The sequence below is a fragment of the Protomyctophum parallelum genome (genome assembly GCF_964188405.1).
Source record: "Protomyctophum parallelum genome assembly, chromosome: 23".
NCBI classification, from domain to species: Eukaryota; Metazoa; Chordata; class Actinopteri; order Myctophiformes; family Myctophidae; genus Protomyctophum; species Protomyctophum parallelum.
Genome location: NC_139715.1, coordinates 27451163 through 27461162, shown reverse-complemented (window position 1 = coordinate 27461162; position 10000 = coordinate 27451163). Strand labels below are relative to the sequence as shown.

The following is a 10000-nucleotide window of genomic DNA, read 5'->3' as shown; positions in this document are numbered from 1 at the left end:
CAAATACCTTCTAAAAATCTGAAAAACCCTATGTTTCTATGTCAGTCGTTTTCAAACATTTTCATGTCAAGGACCCCCAAGATTATATGTAATTGGCCCACCGACCCCCAATTGAAAATACGTAGTTCCAGGGACCATCCCAGAAGCAAAGATTTGAGTTAAAAACTGACTCTGAAAGAAAATATATTCAAAGATTTGTGCCACATTTTCACGATAAAAAAAAAAGGCAGACCTACAAGCTATGAGCTTGTAGATCTGCTATTTTTCAATAGCTAAAGCAGGGGTGGGCAACTTTGACGATGGAGAGGGCCACTATACTTCCACACTCACTCCCTAGGGCCATATATTGCTGTCGTATTTTTGCTATTTTTGAATTGGAATCCTGAAAATTTTAATTTTTATGTCATTTCAAATGTCTTTAATTATACGTGTGTTGAAGCAATGAGCTATTTTAGACTGAAGTAATTAAAGCAGGTCATGTTTGCATGCTGTGGAATTGTAAACAGCTGAAACCAATATTATATCAGAATTCTGACGTTAACCTGAGGGCCACATTGAGTGAAGGTGGGGGCCGCATGTAGCCCCCGGGCCGCCAGTTGCCCACCCCTGAGCTAAAGCATACTAAAATGCTTAAAACACCAAAAGGGGTTCCCGTCCTTAATTTAAGACCTAAGGACCAGATTCTACCAATGTCTTCTAAATGTCTTTTCTGAAAAAACCTGTTTCTATGTCACACTATTTCATCCACCAACCCCCAGATTGATATGCATTTGGCCCGCCGACCTCCATCTCAAAATATGTTGTTCCAGAGCAGTGTTGTTTTCGTCGACTAAAACTAACTAAAACGACTACCTTTTTTCACTGACTAAAACTAAATAAAAACGAAATAAAAACGAATCTATGATGACTAAAACTAAGACTAAATATACTGACAATTTCGTCAACAAATAAAAACTAGACTAAAATGTTAGGAAGGGACTAGTGGCCAAGAGATCCAGTTTTATGCTGGGTTGCATGCTGAAAATAGCAGATATACAATCTGTACAACAGTATATCTGCTATTTTCAGCATGCAACCAAAGTGTAAAATATGTCATTACAACGACATCAAGGCCTGTCAAAACACATTTTAGTCGACTAAATCAACTGTAGATTGAGTCGACTAAAATCGTATGACATTTAGTCGACTAAAACTAGACTAAACACTAGAACATTCCAGGTGACTAAAATGTGAAAACTATTCAAGAGACTATGACTAAAACTAAAATAGAAATTTGCTGCCAAAAACAACACTGGTTCCAGAGACCCTTCAGAAGCTAAGTTAAAAAAAAAGTTTGCTGTGAACATATTAAAAAGATTTGCATACATTTTCAGGTTTTGTTTAAAAGAAAATAGCAGATCTACAAGCTCAGTTAAAGTTTAGAATTATGGTTGAAGTGGTTAAAAGCTACAGTATAAAGGTGACACAGACGCGTCCTCAGGTCTAAATGGGTTAAAGGAGCTATAACATAAAATTCAACTTTTTCAATTTATTTTGTATTTTTAGGGCTCCCATATGTGTTTTCTATCCACACAAATAACCAATTTTGAACAATCAGGCTTTCATATCATATAGGTGCTTTAATAGAAATTGCTCTCAGGAACAGCTCAACTGATTTTGGTCTCATCGTGATGTCATCAATGTCACCCTAATTTGTATAATTCCTCCTTCTTCAGTCTTCAGTTCCAAATTTGCATTTCCACTTTGTTTACAATGTTCACTATTGTTGATTTTCCAAGCTGGCATGGAATGGAAACAAGCCAGGTTTTATCTAGCATCAGTATTATAATGACTCAAATATTAAATAATCTGCATCTGCACCCCCACCACCTCAGGACATTGTGGTATTGCAGCTAAAACTGCTTTCAAAGTCCAGAAAGAAATGACAAGGCCTGGTTATATCAGAGTTGTGATTGAGGCTCAAACCATTAGAAATAACTTTGATGGACATAGACAATATGATATTAAATATTAAAAGCAGTTTTAAAATGCATGTTATTTGCACTTTAAATAAAAGTAGCAATACGAAGTCGTGTATTCAAAGTTTTACTTGAATAAAAATGCAAAGGTATGGGCATCAAAATATAACTTACAGTAACAAAGTAAAAGTAAAGTAAAAGTAAAACTAGCAGATCGACAATCTCACAAATGCCTCGCATGCACTCGAAAATATTTCGAAAATATTTAAAAAACAAAAAAGTATAAAATGAAGTAGGGCTTAAGTATAAAATAGGGCTTAAGAAGTGGTTAATGCATACTGTATTTTGTCTTATGATATGAATCTGCAAAGCAAGTAGGCTAATAACTAAAGCAAAACAGTACAACATTTGCCTCTGAGATGCAGTGAAGTAGTAACCTAGTATTCATTTTGTCTGTCACAAAGAAATGCTTTATTGGAAAAAAATCTGTATGATTATGTACTGTATTTGTGGACATCTTGGAACATAATTGTACATAAATAAACACAGTACTGAGTGAATATACTTAGTCACTTAAACTAGTGGTTCCCAATGTGGGATCCGGGGACCCCCAGGGGTCCTTGAGGGAGTTCCAGGGGGTCCCCAGCTAAATGATAGTTTGGAACCAAATTGACCCTTATGGGTCTGTAACTCAAATGGAGTGTACAAATGGAACCAAATTGACCCTTATGGGTCTGTAACTCAAATGGAGTGTACAAATGGAACCAAGTTGACCCTTATGGGTCTGTAACTCAAATGGAGTGTACAAATGGAACCAAGTTGACCCTTATGGGTCTCTGTAACTCAAATGGAGTGTACAAATGGAACCAAATGGACCCTTATGGGTCTGTGACTCAAATGGAGTATTCAAATGAAACCAAATGGACCCTTATGGGTCTGTAACTCAAATGGAGTGTACAAATGGAACCAAATGGACCCTTATGGGTCTGTAACTCAAATGGAACCAAATGGACCCTTATGGGTCTGTAATTCAAATGGAACCAAATGGACCCTTATGGGTCTGTGACTCAAATGGAACCAAATGGACCCTTATGGGTCTGTAACTCAAATGGAACCAAATGGACCCTTATGGGTCTGTGACTCAAATGGAACCAAATGGACCCTTATGGGTCTGTGACTCAAATGGAACCAAATGGACCCTTATGGGTCTGTGACTCAAATGGAACCAAATGGACCCTTATGGGTCTGTGACTCAAATGGAACCAAATGGACCCTTATGGGTCTGTGACTCAAATGGAGTGTACAAATGGAACCAAATGGACCCTTATGGGTCTGTAACTCAAATGGAACCAAATGGACCCTTATGGGTCTGTGACTCAAATGGAACCAAATGGACCCTTATGGGTCTGTGACTCAAATGGAACCAAATGGACCCTTATGGGTCTGTGACTCAAATGGAACCAAATGGACCCTTATGGGTCTGTAACTCAAATGGAGTGTACAAATGGAACCAAACATGGCAACATGTCTCGTCCTCTTTAGACAGTCCCTTGCACAACACCAGGAAGTTTCCACTGCATCTCAAGAGGTTAAAGGTTATACGATCGGTCAATATTTCTCGGGTCGCTATATGCGCACGCGCGTACACAAAGGCCACACATGCACATGCACAGAAGTATTAGTATTACACGCTCATACTGTGCGTGAATACACACAGCTGATCAAACACACACACACACACACACACACACACACACACGTTAAGACATTGACAAACAAAACACTCACCAGTTCGGTGGTTGGTTGGTTAGGCGGTATACATGCTGTGGTGACCTGTAAATGGAACCACACACACAGAGAGAGAGAGAGAGAGAGAGAGAGAGAGACACAGAGAGAGAGAGAGAATTAGGACAAATACACAAAACAAAAAGTGAAATGCTTGATCCACAAGCAGTGGCTGGCTGACTACTGTAACTCAATATACTCTATGAATGACCCACACGTCCCAAGACTCACTTCATTTTTTATTTTATTTAGATTTGTTTTTGGCTTTTCTGCCTTTATTGATAGATGCAAGTAAAGAAGGACATGATGGTCATGAACACGACGAGCTGTCAGGCCAGAGCCTATAAGTGGCATGAGCCTGGACCACTATAGGCCAGCAGGGGGCGCCCCAAGACTCACTTCTTTTCCATGCCTTTTAAACTAATTTTTTTGTTTCATTTAATTACTTTTTTTCATCTTATATATATATGCATGTTATGGGCACACGCATTATTGACGCTTTGCTTTTTCCCCCCCAAATCTTGTACAGACCTAAAATACATCGCATGGATGCAACTGGGACGTATCCTCAGTGATGTATCCCCAAGGTCATCAGGGTTTACCCCTCACTCGGGTGACCCAGCCGGGGTGATCAAGTCCCGACTTACGTCCCAGTAGCTATGCCCTCGATCAGATCCACTATAGGGAAAGACCAGGGCCACACAATCCGTTGGAACCACTCCGGAACTACTATGCCGGGACTGAGAGGTACATTTTAAGCACGAACTCAATACAAAGACTGTCAACTGTGAGTGGACGACCCAATTAAGCATTACACTTGTTTACAACAGGGTCCACATTGTTCAATTCATCAAAACATTTAAAGACATACAAACATTTAGAGACATACAAATAGAACGTGCACGTTCAACGGCAGCGCGTTCATGTGTTTGGGGCCAATCCATCCCAGAATTCTCTCTGTTCCTACCCGGAAGGAGGAGTGAAATCGCCTCATGCACTTTTGAGCAACTTAATGCAAGTGGATGGAAGGAGAACTCGGGTGCCCTCTCTATTCATATATACTCTAAGCACCGAAGCCTCGACACTTTGGTCAATCGTGGTTGTTTTAAATGTGCTCTATAAATTAAGTTGGATTTGATGAATAAACACATGCATGCACTCACTCACCCACACGCAACGTATTGCACACGTGTTTGCGTGCAAACACAAAAAACCCAGCTATAATAATATGTCCATTATTGGACTCCACAACACAAATCACTGAGTATTTATACTCTTATACACGGGATGTTTTCAAGCCATTTCGACAAGCTGAGTGATGGTGCTCATTGTGTGTGTGTGTGTGTGTGCATTATTGTAAATAACATGTGCCTGGGACATTAAATTGTGTGTGTGTGTGTGTGTGTGTGTGTGTGTGTGTGTGTCGCGTCCGCGGATGTTGAGCGAGTGTGGAGAGATGACAGAGCACACTATCAGTGTACGGCAGATCGACGGAGGGAGGAAGGAAGGAAGCCGTGGTGATTAGGGGACAAAACAAAAGCCCAGTTGTGACTCGGAGGAGAGATGCTATCGCCACGCCGATCAGAGCGAGTTTGCGTCGGATAACATCTGATTCCAGTTCGCCCCGATACGCGCGGTGGCGTTATAGCGACACACACCATTAGCGACGACGCTGTCGCAATAAGCCTCCACGCTTGGCACAGAGACCGTGAAACACCTGTCAATGGATCCGTCAATCAAATGATGGCGCAAAAGTCATTCGAATGATGGGGTCGGTTGCATTGAGCGGTCATAGAACAGTGGTCTGAGAGAGAGAGAGGAGGGGGGGGGGGGGGGGGGGGGGGGGGGGGGGGGGGAGAGGACCTCATTCTGAGTTAATTGCACGCATGTATGTACAGTTCTGTATGTGTACATTTAGGCCGGTATCGTGAGAAAACTAAAACGGTGCAGTCATCCGTCACATACAAATGTATAAAAACTATAAGATTTATAGAGCATTATGCGCGTGATGACATCATCATCATCATACCGGGAACGCCTATTACTGAGTGGCCAAAAAAAGGTATACTCTCTGACCTCTGACCCCGACAACCCAGACATCCAAAAAGAAAAGTCCTATCCGAGTGCATCAGACGACATTAAATGACGTTAAACGACGTTTGCCACCCACTTTATGCATGTGTATATATACCCTCTATATACCACAGCCAGGTTCAGTGGCGTGCACAGACATTTAGAGGGGCAGGTGCTCAAGCACATTTTAGCTATTGAAAAATAGCAGATCTACAAGCTCATAGCGCGCCACTCAGAGCTTGTAGGTCTGCTATTTTTCTTTAATCGAAGAACCACTGACATAGAAACATAGCTTTAGATTGTGGGGGCCTAAATAATATAGTATAGAAGCGTTTTTTAATCAAGATTTGATCAATGTCACCGCATGGTCCACACACTACAAATTAAGAAAAAAAAAAAAACGTTTTCTTTTTTTTCTTTTTTCTTTTTTTTGAGCACATTGCCAAAAGGGCAAAAATAGCAAGCTCATAGCAATTATAATTATTTGTTACTCTTAAACTAACTCATAAGATGTGCTGAGTTACCTTGCTTCGCTGTGGTTTGTGCTCATAAAACTCTTCTAGAATCACACTTTTCCTCTCTCTGTTCTGTGCTCTTCTCATGTGCTGTGCACTGCTGTCTTTCTGTCTCTAACCTCAACAGCTGAATTGACTCTGACTGTCTCTGACAATTAGTGATTTTTAGATAGCTTAACAAATCGATCTGCACCACTCAGTGGTTAGGTTTTAGACAGGGTCACTAAACATAGTAACTTTAGATTTAGTTCTTAGGCAAAAGCACACATATAAGGCAACTGTAGCTTGTCTCTATATGTTAGGGTTACTGTAATCCACTAAATCACGTGTGTTACATCTACACCACTGAGAGGCGCCATGATGGGCATGATGAACAGACAGACAACAGACAGACAGACAGACAGACAGACAACAGACAGAAGGCCAAAGCGGACCGAGAGGATTTAAAAACAACGGCCCGGAACGGCGGAAATCACACGACCACCTTGAGCTTTAATTCCCTCGCGCCTCGGCCGAACGCATGAGCCTGAACGCTCACGACCACAGCAGCAGCAGCAGCACGGCCTATCGGAGTGATGGACGGACGGTCGGTCATGGGGTTTGTCCATCAGACAACACACTAACGCGTGGCGTTGTGTGCCTCTGAAGACCCGAAGAAACAGACCGGACAGAAAACATTCTGTGAGAGGCTCAAACTCTCAAGGCCCTCCAAATTAATCAGTTTAGGCATGAACTCGAAATAAATAAATAAATCTTCTAAAACCCTCCAGTTTTCTGAAATAAATATTTCTGCGATAAAAAAAAATAATAGCAGACCTATACAAGCTACCACAGAGTGGCGCGCTACGAGCTTGTATAGGTCTGCTATTTTTCAATAGCTAAATTTTAGCAATGTTTAAAACACCAAAAGGGGTTCCCGGCCCAAAATGTGTATTAAGAGTACCACCGGTATGTTGTAGTATTGCCAGGGACCCCCCCCCCCCCATACAAAGATCTCTGTTAAAAAATATTCCACATGTTTGAAACATTTGGAATCAGCCATTTTCAAACAGCCATTGAAAATCAGACCCGTCTGAACTGAGTGGTGCTGTGTGCGCGTTGTCACCTGTCACCCCAGTATGGCTATACGACGATGAAGCTGGCCACTACCTACCCGGCGAAAAGTGGAATTGCAGCACTTTCCCAGGGGGCAGTCAGACAGATATTTCGTGAAGCCACTAAGGAAATCGGGACTTCCTGAAAGTTCATATAATGGCCTGTTGTGGCGCTGTCATTGGGCCCAAAAAACCCCCATAGCTCCATAGAGGCCCATGTATTTGGGCCCAACTTCACCTAGACTGTATTACCTTAATAAACATGGTCATGAATACTTTCTGCTTCCAGTCACTAGTTTAAAGTCTCATTTCTCATGTCATAATATTCTTTTTGGAAAATTATGGTCCCATTTATTTAAAAAAATGACCATAAAGTCACGTATGTTCTGAGGGGCGTGGCTACCGTTACAGTCTATGATCGGGAGCCACCCCCCCCGTTCAGTCAAATAAAAACCAACGGAGAGTAAGGGGGGGGGGGGGGGGGAGTCCCGCCTCGTTGTCTGGGCCAGCCAATGGCCAGCTGGGCCCAAACGGAGCCAGCCAATGGCCAGCTGGGCCCAAACGGATCTAGAAATATGGCGACTTACAGTGCAAGGAATTACAGGCTTCATTTTAAGTCCATGTTAGACCCGTCTATGAGGTGGATGGACGTTCATGACGTCACGTGCGTGAGGTCCAGGCAGCCATTGAGTTATATAATTGTACTTCCGACAGTCTTCCCGAGTGCTTCAAAAACGCCACTGAGCAACTTCTATTGAAATGAATAGCTTGGGGGCGGGGTTGTATAGCTCCGGTCCTGCCTCTATCGTTTTACACCTCTATGGTTGGTACCCTAAACAGACAGACGTAGGGACACAGTACTGTACTGTGCTGTACTGTACTAGCCCTGCTCCCTGGCCTGTGTGTGTCTATGTGTGATGTGTATTAGGCTGTGCAACAGTGACACTTGGTGCACTGGTGGTGAACAAACGCTATAACGCTATTTTCGTGCTCGGACACAGCCAGGGACACAGGGACACATGTACAGCTGTCTATAGGAGTGGTTGCACCACTCAAAAACTCCGCTTCCCATGATGCACCTGTGCACAGTGTGAAGCTCAACAGCGCCACCTTTTCACCTGTTGGTACCCTGAAGAGACAGACAGACAGACATAGGGACCCTAAACAGACAGACAGACAGACAGACAGACAGACATTGAGTGGCTGCACAACTCAAAAACGGCAGAAAGTTGCAGGAAAAAGAAAACAGTCTGCAAGGACCTTCACTGTACTATATATAAGGTTCAAGTGGTTGATGTTGATGCCATATTATAGCATTTAGATGAAGGGGATCCCCCTGGGACCCCTTCAAGGACACCTGGGGGGTCCCCGGATCCCATCCTTTGAGAACCACTGAGGTAACCCATTCTGACCTGAGATCAAATTCTAAAAATGTCATCTACATTCTGACAGTTTTCCATTCTGACCTGAGATCAGATTCTAAAAATGTCTTCTATGTCAGTCGCTCTTTGATTTTTCAAAAATAGCAGACCTACAAGCTCGTAGCGCGCCACTCGGTGGCCAAAATGGGTTAAAGAAGTCTGTATCATTGCCTGGTATCTACTGTATTTGGCTGCCTGTCTGTCTGCCTGGTCTCAATCTGAAGCCAATAAAGATATGTGCTATGTGTAAACCCACCGGACATGTTGTGGCGTCATTTGTGTACCCAGGAAATAATAATTTAAAGTGTTAGGGCTTCATTTCCGTCACCCGCTAAACCCCTTATCCCTAAACTTTTTACTATTTTGAAAACATTTTTGAATAGTTCAACTAGCCAATCTACATTAAAACGTAATAAAATGTCCATATAGTTTAACACATTTTAATAAAATGTCCATATAGTTTAACCCATTTTAGGCGGGAACCCCTTTTGGTGTTAGCATTACGTTATGCTTTATAGCTATTTAAAAATAGCAGATGTGGCGCGCTACGAGCATGTAGGTCTGCTATTTTTGAAAAATCGAAGAGCGACTGACATAGAAGACATTTTTAGAATCTGATCTCAGGTCAGAATGAAAACTGTCTTTTACTTTTACTAGTTTTCAGCAACACTTCTATGGCATTTTATGACCCCGTTTCACATTGTATACAAAGTCATCCCGTCATTTCGGCTACTGTACAATAAGATATACCTAAAATGTTTTTCAAAATAGTAAAAAAGAAAAAAAGGCAAAGAAGTTTAAGGATAAGGGGTTTCGCACTGACGAAAATATAGGGCCCTTAGGGTTAAAGAATGAGAGTCCTAGTTTAAAATATAGGGCCCTTAGGGTTAAAGAATGAGTCCTAGTTTAAAATATAGGGCCCTTAGGGTTAAAGAATGAGAGTCCTAGTTTAAAATATAGGGCCCTTAGGGTTAAAGAATGAGAGTCCTAGTTTAAAATATAGGGCCCTTAGGGTTAAAGAATGAGAGTCCTAGTTTAAAATATAGGGCCCTTAGGGTTAAAGAATGAGAGTCCTAGTTTAAAATATAGGGCCCTTAGGGTTAAAGAATGAGAGTCCTAGTTTAAAATATAGGGCCCTTAGGGTTAAAGAATGA

The 10000-nt window shown here is 41.9% G+C and overlaps 1 protein-coding gene across 1 annotated transcript in view; it reads right to left on the bottom strand.

Moving 5' to 3' along the window:
• LOC310853979 (tensin-1-like) overlaps nucleotides 1–10000 on the bottom strand; it is a 128707-nt gene that overhangs the window by 117742 nt on the left and 965 nt on the right. Inside the window, exon 2 of the mRNA XM_083758454.1 lies at nucleotides 3747–3791. The gene's annotated coding sequence lies outside the window, so the exon portion shown is untranslated. The remainder of the gene's footprint in view (nucleotides 1–3746; nucleotides 3792–10000) is intronic.